This window comes from Chiloscyllium punctatum, chromosome 4 (genome assembly GCF_047496795.1).
Source record: "Chiloscyllium punctatum isolate Juve2018m chromosome 4, sChiPun1.3, whole genome shotgun sequence".
NCBI classification, from domain to species: Eukaryota; Metazoa; Chordata; class Chondrichthyes; order Orectolobiformes; family Hemiscylliidae; genus Chiloscyllium; species Chiloscyllium punctatum.
In genome coordinates, this window is record NC_092742.1 from 83634727 (window position 1) to 83651815 (window position 17089).

The window sequence follows — 17089 nt, forward strand, 5'->3', positions numbered from 1 at the left end:
TACACTTTCTGAACCCGGATTACAGATTCTGGGTGTACACATTCTGAACCAGGATTACAGATGATGGGTGTACACCTTCTGAACCAGGATTACAAATTCTGTGTATACACATTCTGAATCGGGTTTACAGATTCTAGGTATTCACATTCTGAACGAGGAATACAGATTCTGGGTGTATACATTGTGAACAGGAATTACAGATTCTGGGTATGAACATTTGGAACCGGGATTATAGACACTGGGGATACACATTCTGAAACAAGTTTACAGATTCTGGGTATTCACATTCTGAACTGGGATTGCCGATTCTGGGTGCACACATTTTGAACCGGAGTTACAGATTTTGCTTGCACACATTCTGAACCAGGATTACAGATTCCAGCTGTACACATTCTGAACCAGGATTGCAGATTCTGGGTGTACACATTCTGAACCTGGATTACTGATTCTGGGAATTCACGTGCTGATCGGGAAATTACAGATTCTGCGTATACACATTCTGAACCAGGGTTATAGTCTCTGGGTATTCACATTCTGAGACAGGAATACAGATTATGGGTGTACACATTCTGAGCTTGGATTACACATTTGGAGTACACAGTTTCCGAACCAGGATTACAGATTCTGTGTATACACATTCTGAACCAGGATAACAGATTCAGGGTGTACACATTCTGAACCAGGATTACAGATTCTGGGTGTACACATTCTGAACCAGGATTACAGATTCCGTGTACATTCATTCTGAACCGCGATTAGAGATTCTGTGTATACACATTCTGAACCAGGATTACAGATTTTGGGTGTACACATTCTGAACCAGGATTACAGATTCTGGATATTCACCATCTGAACCAGGATTACAGATTCTGGTTAATACCATTCTGAACCAGGATTACAGGTTTGTGGTATACACATTCTGAAACAGGTTTACATATTCTGGGTACACACATTCTGAACTAGGATTGCCAAATCTGGGTGCACACATTCTGACCTGTGATTGCCGATTTTGGATGTTCACATTCTGAACTAGGATTTCAGATTCTAGGTATCCACATTCTCAACCAGGTTTGCACATTGTGGGTCTTCACATGCTGACCGATGATTACAGATTCTGCGTATACACATTCTGAACCAGGGTTACAGATTCTGTGTATACACATTCTGAACCGGGTTTGCTAATTCTGGGTATTCACATTCTGAGACAGGATTACCGATTCTGGGTATTCACATTCTGAGACAGGATTACTGATTCTGAGTGTACACATTCTGAACTTGGATTATGCATTTGGGGTACATTATTTCTGAACCAGGGTTACAGATTCTGTGTATACACATTCTGAACCAGAATAACAGATGCAGGGTGTACACATTCTGAACCAGGATTACAGATTCCGTGTACATTCATTCTGAACCGCGATTAGAGATTCTGTGCACACACATTCTGAACCAGGATTACAGATTCTGGATATACCCATTCTGAACCAGGATTAAGGATTCTGGGTAGTCACGTTCAGAACCAGGATTACAGATTCTGTGTACATACATTCTGAACCAGGATTACAGATTCTGTGTATACACATTCTGAACACTGATGACATATTCTTGGTATACCCATTCTGAACCAGGATTACAGATTCTGGGTGTTCACATTCTGAACCAGGATTACTGATTCGGGTTAATACCATTCTGAACCAGGATTACAGGTTTGTGGTATACACATTCTGAAACAGGGTTATATATTCTGGGTGCACACATTCTGAACTGTGATTACAGATTTTGGGTGTACATATTCTGAACCAGGATTACAGATTCTAGGAATCCACATTCTTAACCGTGTTTGCAGATTCTGGGTATTCACATGCTGACCGGGGATTACAGATTCTGCATATACACATTCTGAACCGGGATTACAGTCTCTAGGTATACACATTCTGAAAGGGGTTTGCAAATTCTGGGTATTCACATTCTGAGACAGGATTACCGATTCAGAGTATAAACAGTCCGAACCGGGATTTCAGATTCTGGGTGTACACAGTCTGAACCGGGATTACAGATTCTGGGTGTCCACATTCTGAACCAGGATTACAGATTCTGGGTGTACACATTCTGAACTAGGATTACAGATTCTGGGAATACAAATTCTGAACCAGGATTACAAATTCTTGGAATAAACATTCTGAACTGGGATTTCAGATTCTGGGTGTACACCTTCAGAACCAGGATTACAGATTCTGGGTGTACACATTCTGAACCAGGATTACAAATTCTGGGAATACACATTCTGAACTGGGATTTCAGATTCTGGGTGTACACCTTCAGAACCAGGATTACAGATTCTGGGTGTACAAATTCTGAGCTAGGATTACAGATTCTGTGTTCTGGGTGTACACATTCTGAACCAGGATTACAAATTCTGGGAATACACATTCTGAACTGGGATTTCAGATTCTGCGTGTACACATTCTGAACCAGGTTTACAAATTCTGGGAATACACATTCTGAACCAGGATTACAAATTCTGGGTGTACAAATTCTGAGCTAGGATTACAGATTCTGGGTGTACACATTCTGAACCAGGATTACAGATTCTGGGAATACACATTCTGAACTGGGATTTCAGATTCTGCGTGTACACCTTCTGAACCAGGATTACAGATTCTGGGTGTACACATTCTGAACCAGGATTACAGATTCTGGGTGCACTCATTCTGAACTAGGATTACAGATTCTGGGTGTACAAATTCTGAGCTAGGATTACAGATTCTGGGTGTACACATTCTGAACCAGGATTACAGATTCTGGGAATACACATTCTGAACTGGGATTTCAGATTCTGCGTGTACACATTCTGAACCAGGTTTACAAATTCTGGGAATACACATTCTGAACCAGGATTACAAATTCTGGGAATACACATTCTGAACTGGGATTTCAGATTCTGGGTGTACACCTTCTGAACCAGGAATACAGATTCTGGGTGTACACATTCTGAGCTAGGATTACAGATTTTGGTGGTATATATTCTGAACCAGGATTAGAGATTCAGGGTGTACACATTCTGAACTATGATTACAGATTTTAAGTGTACACGTTCTGTACCAGGATTACAGGTTCTGGGTGTACACATTCTGAACCGGGATTTCAGATCCTCTGTTTTCACAAACTGAACTAGGATTACAGATCCTGGCCATTCACATTCTGAACCAGGATTAGACATTCTGGGTATACACATTCTGAACCAGGATTACAGGTTCTGGGTATACGCATTCTGAACCGGGATTGTAGATTCTGGGTGTACACACTCTGAACCAAGATTACAGGTTCTGGGTAGTCATATTCTGAACCTGTATTATAGATTCTGGGTATTTACAATCTGAACCAGGATTATTTTACGGGAATGAACATTCTGAACCGGGATGACAGATTCTGGATGTTCACATTCTGAACCATGATTACAGGTTTTGGGTGTACTCATTCTGAACTGGGATTTCAGGTTCTGGGTATGTGAATTCTATATCGGGTGACAGATTCTGGGTATACACAGCCTGAACCAGGATTACAGGTTCTGGGTATACACATTCTGAACCATGATTACATGTTTTGGATGTACTCATTCGTAACTGGGATTTCAGATTCTGGGTATGTGAATTCTGTATCAGGATGACAGATTCTGGGTGTATACATTCTGAACCGAGATTACTGATTCAGGGTGTACACATTCTGATGCAGGATTACAGATTCTGGGTATACACATTCTGAACCAGGATTTCATATTCTGGGTGTCCACATTCTGAACCAGGATTTCATATTCTGGGTGGACACCTTCTGAACCCAGATTACAGATTCTGGGTTTTCACGTTATGAACCAGGATTACAATCTCTGGGTGTATATATTCTGAACCAGGATTACAGATTCAGGGTGTACAACTTCTGATTCGGGATTACAGATTCTGGGTATGCACATTCTGAACCAGGATTACAGCTTCTGCGTATACACATTCTGAACCTGGATTACAGTCTCTGGGTATACGCATTCTGAATCGGGTTTGAAAATTCTGGGTGTTCACATTCTGAGACAGGATTACCGATTTTGGGTGCACACATTTTGAACTGGGATTGTGGTTGTACACATTCTGAACTGTGATTTCAGATTTTGGGTATGCACATTCTGAACCAGGATTATAGATTCTGGGTATACGCATTCTGAATTGGAATGACAGATTCTTGGGAAGAACATTCTGAACCAGGATTACAGATTCGGGGTGTACACATTCTGAACCAGGATTACAGATTCTGGGTGTACACATTCTGATGCAGGATTACAGATTTTGAGTGTACACATTCTGAACCAGTATTACAGATTCTGGGAATACACATTCTGAAACAGGATTTCAGATTCTCGGTTATCACAATCTGAACCAGGATTACAGATCCTGGGTATTCACATTCTGAACCAGGATTAGACATTCTGGGTATACACATTCTGAACCAGGATTACAGGTTCTGGGTATACACATTCTGAACCGGAATTACAGATTCTGGCTATTCACAATCTGAACCAGGTTTACGGTGTCTGGGTATACAAATTCTGAACCGGAATTACAGATTCTTGGGAAACACATTCTGAACCGGAATTACAGATTTGGGTGTACACATTCTGAACAAGGATTACAGGTTCTTGGTAGGCAAACTCTGAACCGGGATGACAGATTTTGCATGTAGACATCTGGACCAGACTATATATTCTGGGTGCACACATTTTGATCTGGGATTACAAATTCTTGAGAAACACATTCTGAACCATGATTTCAGATTCTGAGTGTACCCATTCTGAACCGGGATTACAGGTTCTGGGTATGTGAATTCTGTATCCGGATGACAGATTCTGTGTATACGCAGTCTGAACCAGGATTCCAGATTCTGAGTGTACACATGCTGAACTGGGATTACAGACGCTGGGTATACACATTCTGAATCAGTTTTACAGATTCTTGGTATTCACAATCTGAACCAGGATTATAGATTCTGGATGTACACATTCTGAACGAGGATTACAGATTCTGGGTATTCACAATCTGAACTGGGATTACAGATTCTGGGGATAAATATTCTGAACCAGTATTACAGATTATGGGCATACATATTATGAACTGGGACTACAGGTTCTGGGTATGTGAATTCTGAACGAGGATTACAGATTCTGGGTATATACATTCAGAACCAGGATTGCAGATCCTGGATAGACACATTCTGAACCAGGATTACACATTCTGTGTATTCACGATCTGAACTAGGATTACTGATTCGGGTTAAACCCATTCTGAACTAGGATTACAGGTTTGTGGTATACACATTCTCAACCGGATTTGCAGATTCTGGGCATTCACCTGCTGACCGGGGAGTACAGGTTCTGCGTATACACATTCTGAACAAGGATTACAATCTCTGGGCATACACATTCTGAATCGGGATTGCCAATTCTGGGTATTCCCGTTTTGAGACAGGATTACCATTTCTGGATATACACATTCTGAACTTGGATACCATATTTGGGCATTCTGAACCAAGATCACAGTTTCTGCATGTACACTTTCTGAACTTGGATTACAGATTTTGGGTGAACATATTCTGAACCAAGATTACAGGTTCTGGGTGTACACATACTGAACCCGGATTACAGATTCTGGGTGTTCACAATCTGAATCAGGATTACATTTCCTGGGTATGAACATTTGGAACCGGGATTACAGATTCTGGGGAAAAACATTTTGAACTGGGATAACAGTTTCTGGGTGTTCACATTCTAAATCAAAGTTACAGATTCTGTGTATATACATTCTGAACTGGGACTGCAGATTCTGGGCATGTAAATTCTGTATCGGGATGACAGATTCTGGGTATACACAGTCTGAACCAGGATTACAGGTTCTGGGTATACACATTCTGAACCAGGATTACAGATCATGGGTATACACATGCTGAACCGTGATTACAGATGCTGGGTATACACAACCTAAACCAGATTCACTGATTCTTGGTATTCACATTCTGAACCTGGATTAAGGGTTCTGGGTATTCACATTCTGAACCAGGATTATAGATTCTGGGTCTCCCCATTCTGAACCGGGATTGCAGATTCTGGGTGCATAAATTCTGAACCAGGATTAAAGGTTCTGGGTATACACATTCTGAACCAGGATTACAGATCCTGAGCATACACATTCTGAAATTGGATTACAGACGCTGGGTATTCACAATCTGAACCAGGTTTACGTTCTGCGACATGAACATTCTGAACCGGGATTACAGAGTCTTGGGAAACACATTCTGAACCAGGATTGCAGATTCTGGATGTTCACATTCTGAACCGGAAATACAGATTCTGGGTATTCACAATCTGAACTAGGATTACAGATTCTGGGTATACACATTCTGAACCTAGATCACAGTTTCTGCATGTACACATTCTGAACTTGGATTACAGATTTTGGGTGAACATATTCTGAACCAAGATTACAGGTTCTGGGTGTACACATACTGAACCCGGATTACAGATTTTGGTGTTCACAATCTGAACCAGGATTACATTTCCTGGGTATGAACATTTGGAACCGGGATTACAGATTCTTGTGAAACACATTTTGAACCTGGATTATAGATTTTGGGTGTACACATTCTGAACCAGGATTTCAGATTCCGAGTGTACACATTCTGAACCAGGATTAGATTCTGGATGTACACCTTCTGAACACAGATTACAGATTCTGGGTGGACACATTCTGGACCAGGATTACAAATTCTGGGTATACTCCTTCTGAACCAGGATTACAGATTGTGGGTGTAGACTTTCTGAACCCGGATTACAGATTGTGAGTGTACACTTTCTGAAGCCGTATTACAGATTCTGGGTGTACACATTTTGAACTAGGATTATAGATGATGGGTATACACCTTCTGAACCAGGATTACAAATTCTGTGTATACACATTCGGAACCGGGATTACAGATTTTGGGTATTTACATTCTGAACCAGGATTACAGATTTTGGGTGTACACATTCTAAACCAGGATCACAGTTTCTGCATGTACACATTCTGAACTGGGATTACAGATTCTGGGTATTCACAATCTGAACTAGGATTATAGATTCTGGGTATACACATTCTGAACCAGGATCACAGTTTCTGCATGTACACATTCTGAACTTGGATTACAGATTTTGGGTGTGAACATATTCTGAACCAAGATTACAGGTTCTGGGTGTACACATACTGAACCCGGATTACAGATTCTGGGTGTTCACAATCTGAACCAGGATTACATTTCCTGGGTATGAACATTTGGAACCGGGATTACAGATTCTGGGGAAAAACATTTTGAACCGGGATAACAGTTTCTGGGTGTTCACATTCTGAATCAAGGTTACAGATTCTGTGTATATACATTCTGAACCAGGATTACAGATTCTGGGTATACACATTCTGAACCAGGATTACAGATTCTGGGTATACACATGCTGAACCGTGATTACAGATGCTGGGTATACACAATCTAAACCAGATTCACTGATTCTTGGTATTCACATTCTGAACCTGGATTAAGGGTTCTGGGTATTCACATTCTGAACCAGGATTTCAGATTCTGGGTGTATACATTGTGAACAGGAATTACAGATTCTTGGGAAACACATTTTGAAATGGGACTATAGATTTTGGATGTACACATTCTGAACCAGGATTTCAGATTCCAAGTGTACACATTCTGAACCAGGATTAGATTCTGGGTGTACACCTTCTGAACCCGGATTACAGATTCTGGGTGTACACATTCAGGACCAGGAATACAGATTCTGGGTATACTCCTTTTGAACTGGGATTACAGATTGTGGGTGTACACCTTCTGAACCAGGATTACAAATTCTGTGTATACACATTCTGAATCGGGATTACAGATTTTGGGTGTACACATTCTGAACGAGGAATACAGATTCTGGGTGTATACATTGTGAACAGGAATTACAGATTCTGGGTATGAACATTTGGAACCGGGATTATAGATACTGGGGATACACATTCTGAAACATATTTACAGATTCTGGGTATTCACATTCTGAACTGGGATTGCCGATTCTGGGTACACACATTCTGAACCAGGATTACAGATTCTGGGTGCACTCATTCTGAACTAGGATTACAGATTCTGGGTGTACACATTCTGAACCAGGATTACAAATTCTGGGAATAAACATTCTGAACTGGGATTTCAAATTCTGGGTGTACACCTTCAGAACCAGGATTAAAGATTCTGGGTGTACACATTCTGAACCAGGATTACAGATTCTGGGAATACACATTCTGAACCGGGATTTCAGATTCTGCGTGTACACCTTCTGAACCAGGATTACAGATTCTGAGTGTACACATTCTGAACCAGGATTATAGATTCTGGGTACACTCATTCTGAACTAGGATTACAGATTCTGGGTGTACACATTCTGAACTAGGAGTACAGATTCTGGGTGTACACATTCTGAACCAGGATTACAAATTCTGGGAATACTCATTCTGAACCAGGATTACAGATTCTGGGTGTACACATTCTGAGCTAGGATTACAGATCTTGGTGGTATATATTCTGAACCAGGATTACAGATTCTGGGTGTACACATTCTGAACTATGATTACAGATTTTAAGTGTACACGTTCTGAACCAGGATTACAGGTTCTGGGTGTACACATTCTGAACCGGAATTTCAGATTCTCGGTATTCACAATCTGAACTTGGATTACAGATCCTGGCCATTCACATTCTGAACCAGGATTAGACATTCTGGGTATACACATTCTGAACCAGGATTACAGGTTCTGGGTATACACATTCTGAACTGGGATTACAGGTTCTGGGTATACGCATTCTGAATCGGGTTTGAAAATTCTGGGCGTTCACATTCTGAGACAGGAATACCGATTTTGGGTGCACGCATTTTGAACTGGGATTGTGGTTGTACACATTCTGAACAGGGATTTCAGATTCTGGGTATTCACAGTCTGAACCAGGATTATAGATTCTGGGTATACGCATTCTGAATTGGAATGACAGATTCTTGGGAAGAACATTCTGAACCAAGATTACAGATTCTGGATATACACATTCTGAACTTGGATACCATATTTGGGCATTCTGAACCAAGATCACAGTTTCTGCATGTACACATTCTGAACTTGGATTACAGATTTTGGGTGAACATATTCTGAACCAAGATTACAGGTTCTGGGTGTACACATACTGAACCCGGATTACAGATTCCGGGTGTTCACAATCTGAACCAGGATTACATTTCCTGGGTATGAACATTTGGAACCGGGATTACAGATTCTGGGGAAAAACATTTTGAACCGGGATAACAGTTTCTGGGTGTTCACATTCCCAATCAAAGTTACAGATTCTGTGTATATACATTCTGAACCAGGATTACAGATTCTGGGTATACACATTCTGAACCAGGATTACAGATTCTGGGTATACACAACCTAAACCAGATTCACTGATTCTTGGTATTCACATTCTGAACCTGGATTAAGGGTTCTGGGTATTCACATTCTGAACCAGGATTTCAGATTCTGGGTGTATACATTGTGAACAGGAATTACAGATTCATGGGAAACACATTTTGAAATGGGACTATAGATTTTGGATGTACACATTCTGAACCAGGATTTCAGATTCCAAGTGTACACATTCTGAACCAGGATTCGATTCTGGGTGTACACCTTCTGAACCTGGATTACAGATTCTGGGTGTACACATTCAGGACCAGGATTACAGATTCTGGGTATACTCCTTCTGAACTGGGATTACAGATTGTGGGTGTACACCTTCTGAACCAGGATTACAAATTCTGTGTATACACATTCTGAATCGGGATTACAGATTTTGGGTGTACACATTCTGAACGAGGAATACAGATTCTGGGTGTATACATTGTGAACAGGAATTACAGATTCTGGGTGTGAACATTTGGAACCAGGATTATAGATACTGGGGATACACATTCTGAAACAAGTTTACAGATTCTGGGTATTCACATTCTGAACTGGGATTGCCGATTCTGGGTGCACACATTCTGAACCAGGATTACAGATTCTGGGTGTACACATTCTGAACCAGGATTACAAATTCTGGGAATAAACATTCTGAACTGGGATTTCAAATTCTGGGTGTACACCTTCAGAACCAGGATTAAAGATTCTGGGTGTACACATTCTGAACCAGGATTACAGATTCTGGGAATACACATTCTGAACTGGGATTTCAGATTCTGCGTGTACACCTTCTGAACCAGGATTACAGATTCTGAGTGTACACATTCTGAACCAGGATTACAGATTCTGGGTGCACTCATTCTGAACTAGGATTACAGATTCTGGGTGTACACATTCTGAACTAGGAGTACAGATTCTGGGTGTACACATTCTGAACCAGGATTACAAATTCTGGGAATACTCATTCTGAACCAGGATTACAGATTCTGGGTGTACACATTCTGAGCTAGGATTACAGATCTTGGTGGTATATATTCTGAACCAGGATTACAGATTCTGGGTGTACACATTCTGAACTATAATTACAGATTTTAAGTGTACACGTTCTGAACCAGGATTACAGGTTCTGGGTGTACACATTCTGAACCGGGATTTCCGATTCTTGGTATTCACAATCTGAACTTGGATTACAGATCCTGGCCATTCACATTCTGAACCAGGATTAGACATTCTGGGTATACACATTCTGAACTGGGATTACAGGTTCTGGCTATTCACAATCTGAATCGGGTTTGAAAATTCTGGGTGTTCACATTCTGAGACAGGAATACCGATTTTGGGTGCACGCATTTTGAACTGGGATTGTGGTTGTACACATTCTGAATGGTGATTACAGATTCTGGGTATTCACAATCTGAACCTGGATTATAGATTCTGGGTATACGCATTCTGAATTGGAATGACAGATTCTTGGGAAGAACATTCTGATGCAGGATTACAGATTTTGGGTGTGAACATATTCTGAACCAAGATTACAGGTTCTGGGTGTACACATACTGAACCCGGATTACAGATTCTGTGTGTTCACAATCTGAACCAGGATTACATTTCCTGGGTATGAACATTTGGAACCGGGATTACAGATTCTGGGGAAAAACATTTTGAACTGGGATAACAGTTTCTGGGTGTTCACATTCTGAATCAAAGTTACAGATTCTGGGTATATACATTCTGAACTGGGACTGCAGATTCTGGGCATGTAAATTCTGTATCGGGATGACAGATTCTGGGTATACACAGTCTGAACCAGGATTACAGATTCTGGGTATACACATTCTGAACCAGGATTACAGATCATGGGTATACACATGCTGAACCGTGATTACAGATGCTGGGTATACACATCCAAAACCAGATTCACTGATTCTTGGTATTCACATTCTGAACCTGGATTAAGGGTTCTGGGTATACACATTCTGAACCAGGATTACAGATTCTGGGTGTATACATTGTGAACAGGAATTACAGATTCTTCGGAAACACATTTTGAAATGGGACTATAGATTTTGGATGTACACATTCTGAACCAGGATTTCAGATTCCAAGTGTACACATTCTGAACCAGGATTAGATTCTGGGTGTACACCTTCTGAACCCGGATTACAGATTCTGGGTGTACACATTCTGATGCAGGATTACAGATTTTGGGTGTTCACATTCTGATGCAGGATTACAGATTTTGAGTGTACACATTCTGAACCAGGATTACAGATTGTGAGTGTATACATTGTGAACAGGAATTACAGATTCTGGGTATAAACATTTGGAACCGGAATTACGATTCTTGGGAAATGCATTTCGAACCTGGATTATAGATTTTGGGTGTACACATTCTGAACCAGTATTTCAGATTCCGAGTGTGCACATTCCAAACCAGGATTAGATTCTGGGTGTACACCTTCTGAATCCGGATTACAGCTTCGGGGTGTACACATTCAGGACCAGGATTACAGATTCTGGGTATACACCTTTTGAACCGGGATTACAGATTGTGGGTGTACACTTTCTGAACCTGGATTACAGATTCTGGGTGTACACATTTTGAACTAGGATTATAGATGAGGGGTGTACACCTTCTGAACCAGGATTACAAATTCTGTGTATACACATTCTGGACCGGGATTACAGATTCTGGGTATTCACATTCTGAACCAGGATTACAGATTTTAGGTGTACACATTCTGAACCAGGATTTCAGATTCTAGGTGTCCACATTCTTAACCGGGTTTGCAAATTCTGGGTATTCACATGCTGACCGGGGATTATAGGTTCTGCGTATACACATTCTAAACCGGGATTACAGGTATGTGGTATACACATTCTGAAATAGGGTTACATATTCTGGGTACACACATTCTGAACCAGGATTGCAGATTCTGGGTGTACACATTCTGACCAGGATTACAGGTTCTGGGTATACACATTCTGAACCAGGACTACAGATTGTGGGTGTTTGTAATATGAACCAGAATTACAGATTCTGGGGAGTCACATTCTGAACCGGGATTACAGATTCTGGGTGTCCACATTCTGAACCAGGATTACAGATTCTGGGTGTACACATTCTGAACCAGGATTGCAAATTCTGGGAATAAACATTCTGAACTGGGATTTCAGATTCTGAGTGAACACCTTCAGAACCAGGATTACAGATTCTGGGTGTACACATTCTGAACCAGGATTACAGATTCTGGGAATACACATTCTGAACTGGGATTTCAGATTCTGGGTGTACACATTCTGAACCAGGATTACAGATTCTGAGTGTACACATTCTGAACCAGGATTACAGATTCTGGGTGTACACATTCTGAACCAGGATTACAAATTCTGGGAATACTCATTCTGAACTGGGATTTCAGATTCTGGGTGTACACCTTCTAAACCAGGATTACAGATTCTGGGTGTACACATTCTGAACTATGATTACAGATTTTAAGTGTACACGTTCTGTACCAGGATTACAGGTTCTGGGTGTACACATTCTAAACCGGGATTTCCGATCCTCTGTTTTCACAAACTGAACTAGGATTACAGATCCTGTCCATTCACATTCTGAACCAGGATTAGACATTCTGGGTATACATATTCTGAACCAGGATTACAGGTTCTGGGTATACGCATTCTGAACCAGGATTACAGATTCTGGGTGTACACACTCTGAACCAAGATTACAGGTTCTGGGTATTCATATTCTGAACCTGTATTATAGATTCTGGGTATTTACAATCTGAACCAGGATTATTTTATGGGAATGAACATTCTGAACCGGGATTACAGATTCTGGATGTTCACATTCTGAACCACAATTACAGGTTTTGGGTGTACTCATCCTGAACTGGGATTTCAGGTTCTGGGTATGTGAATTCTATATCAGGATGACAGATTCTGGGTATACACAGTCTGAACCAGGATTACAGGTTCTGGGTATACACAGTCTGAACCAGGATTACAGGTTTTGGATGTACTCATTCGTAACTGGGATTTCAGATTCTGGGTATGTGAATTCTGTATCAGGATGACAGATTCTGGGTGTATACATTCTGAACCGAGATTACTGATTCAGGGTGTACACATTCTGATGCGGGATTACAGATTCTGGGTGTATACATTCTGAACCGAGATTACTGATTCAGGGTGTACACATTCTGATGCGGGATTACAGATTCTGGGTATACACATTCTGAACCAGGATTTCATATTCTGGGTGGACACCTTCTGAACCCAGATTACAGATTCTGGGTGTTCACGTTATGAACCAGGATTACAATCTCTGGGTGTATATATTCTGAACCAGGATTACAGATTCAGGGTGTACAACTTCTGATGCGGGATTACAGATTCTGGGTATGCACATTCTGAATCAGGATTACAGTTTCTGCGTATACACATTCTGAACCAGGATTACAGTCTCTGGGTATACACATTCTGAATCGGGTTTGAAAATTCTGGGCGTTCACATTCTGAGACAGGATTACCGATTTTGGGTGCACGCATTTTGAACTGGGATTGTGGTTGTACACATTCTGAACTGTGATTTCAGATTCTGGGTATTCACAATCTGAACCAGGATTATAGATTCTGGGTATACGCATTCTGAATTGGAATGACAGATTCTTGGGAAGAACATTCTGAACTAGGATTACAGATTTTGGGTATTCACGTGCTAACCCAGGATTACAGATTCTGTGTATACACATTCTGATGCAGGATTACAGATTCTGGGTGTACACATTCTGAACCGGGTTACAGATTCTTGGGAAACACATTCTGAACCAGGATTACAGACTCTGGCCGCTCACATTCTGAACCTGTGTTAATGTGGTATTGGGATTCCTGATCCATAAACGGCGGGGGGGGGGGGGGGGAATATGTGAAGGAAACAACGATGAATTAGTGGATGAGGCCATCATCCTGACAGTCGTTCATTCCTCTTGGCCATCTCGTCTCGGTCTTATTTTGTCTTTGCTCGTTGTGTTGGAGGCATCGTCTGTGGTAGCTTTTTGTACATCGAAAGGTGCTGGAAGCTGGTCAGAAGACTGCAGAAGAGCGGGCAGACCTGACAGGAATGTGCTATTCGCTGTGGCACGGCTCTTGTGTTGCCCGGGTGAGAGGAAGCGTGTGTTATCACATCAGCGCACTTGCGTCGGGCTGGATGGTGGTGGAGGAGGTTCCCACAGCGCTCATTTCACATTTGAAGCGTTTCGGTGCGCTTCGCCTTACGGAAGTGTCACCGAGGCAGTTGCTTTCGCCTGTGCACTTGCCCAACTCCTGTTCAGGCGGCTCTGAGGTGCCTTTTAGTCCAAGGGACTCGCGGTGGGCCCCTGCATTTCAGGCAGCGCGCCCATCCATCTCCATCACTCCGTGTGTTGGGGGGGGGGGGGGGTGGAGGAGAGGCAGCGGCGTGGAGGATGGGGACCGCTGCCGGTGCCCAGACGGCACATTCGCCCAGGGGTGGAATGTAGCTTCCCACTCCCATCAGGAAAACCTGCAAGTCTGGAGGTAAGCGTTCGAGCCGGAGACTGCACAAACGCCAGCGTTTTATGTAACCGAGATCGTGAGTCGCTGTGTTCCAGCAGCAGACCTGGCCATGCTCAGGATTCACAGCAGCAGTGCACAGCTGGAAATGGGGGTGGGGGGGGGGGGGGATCATGGCCAGGGGAATGCACTGATGAAGGAGCCCCTTCCAACGTCAAGAGATACCAGGACAGCCTATGGCCCCTTGTTGAGCACATGCCTGATCTAAGATGTCCCAGTGAGAATCAGGTCTCACTCCGTGAGATGCTAGCCGTCTGATAAAGGTGCAGTCCGGTCTGGCAGTGCCCTGTGTTTGAATGAAATATGGGGGACGATAGGTGTTTGGCTGTGATAGACTTGCTGTATTGGATTGACTGCTGATAGAGGCTGAAACAGGGCAGCTTTGGTTTGGTTTAGGATATCAGATGTAGTGATCATTAACCTCCCCCGCTACACACACACACACACATCCTCTCTCTCTCTCTCTCTCTGCTGGCTCCGAGTAGCGTCAGGTTATAGGGAAGTCCCTCTCTAGGGTTAGGAGAGGTTTTTTTTTCTCACACATACAGGCTGTCACCGCAGTGAGGTTGTATTCGCACAAGACAAGTCTTTTACCACCCGCCAGGATCGACTCTCACCCTTGCTCCAGCAGGAGATGGAGCTGCCTGTCCAGCAGAGCCCCAGCAACCACACAGCCCCATCGGGAGCTGCAGCGTGTTCTGGTTTTTAGTGAGTCAGGCAAGTAGGTCTCAAGCAGAGCATCTGGATAGTTAACTTAAAACTAGAGAATACAGTGTGGACTGTTAAAAAAAACAAATCCAGTCTCCGTTTTATCTGTGTGTGTGTGTTTGTGTGTGTGGATAAAGGAACCAACCGGGTAACATTTTTTTTGCTGTAATACAGTATATATTTAATGTTATTTAAAGCCACGCTGTGGATTATATAATATGATCTGCACAGCTCGCCGTTATTTTGCAAGGAGGGAAGCAGTAGACTCGCTTTAAGGGGAGCAGAGAGCTGGGTTTATCTGCTTACTTTGGGCAATCTATTTCCTTATTAAAAACTGACAAAATAAACATTGCATTTCGAATTCTCCCATCCTCCACACGTGTTTTTTTTCCTCTCTCAAATATCCTAGATCACTGTGCTGTTTTTTTTAATGGCTAGTCAGATCTCTTGGCTTTTCCGATTGGTTGCATTGTCGTCAACACCCCCCCCCCCCGCCCGAAACAACAATTTGCAACAAATTCACTTTGACAATGAAATCACTGTGGAGCTGTCAGAATGTACGTCAATACTTTGCAGCCTAGTTCAATTCTGCAATGATGTTCCCAATGTTTTTTTTAAATTAATTTGAGTTGCAGTGTTTTGGGGGGTGGGAGGAGCTGTGTGTGAATGAGCAGATAGTTAAGGCAAATCCAGATTGCATTTCAGGGGCTTCGGTGACAGCTGTCGTATTCATTCACTTCAGTTGAGCTCTTGTTTACCTCGGTCAAATTTAGCGACTGCGCCACCGCGCCTTCCCTAAATAGGACACACACTCTCTCCTTTGGCTAGACGATGCTGGGGCGTTGTGGGGGTAGGGGGAAAGGGTACTGGGGTGCTCTTATACTCCAGGCCCCTTTCATTATCACAACCGAGCAGCTTGTATACCCCAGCCTGATAGCCATGCGCCCTCTCCACACAGTGGCTCACTCAGTTATCATGCCTACGTGACCGTCTCAATTGCCCACTGCCCCTTGTGTGTGTGTGTGTGTGTGTCTCTCTCTCTTGCTTTCAATCAGCAGGGCCTGGTGAAGTTCCCACATTGAGCTATTCTCTGCACATTTTAATTTGCTCTGTTCTTTCAGTCACAGATTTGAACTGCTGGAGGTTTTAGTATGTTAATTTTTCAATTGATGGATTTTATGTGTTCATTGCCAACAGTTTATTGGGTTGGTTAATTTTGCTCAAGACGCCATTTAGCT

General features: G+C 42.3%; 1 protein-coding gene across 2 annotated transcripts in view; it reads left to right on the plus strand.

Annotated features, from left to right (window-relative positions):
- The first annotated feature begins 15003 nt into the window (after positions 1-15003).
- The window catches only part of slc8a3 (solute carrier family 8 member 3), a 509326-nt gene continuing 507240 nt past the window's right edge, over positions 15004-17089 (plus strand). Inside the window, exon 1 of one of the 2 annotated variants that reach the window (XM_072569197.1) lies at positions 15004-15107. The gene's annotated coding sequence lies outside the window, so the exon portion shown is untranslated. Of the gene's footprint in view, positions 15108-15680; positions 15861-17089 lie in introns of those variants that run through there. The other variant, XM_072569196.1, reaches the window with a different exon arrangement.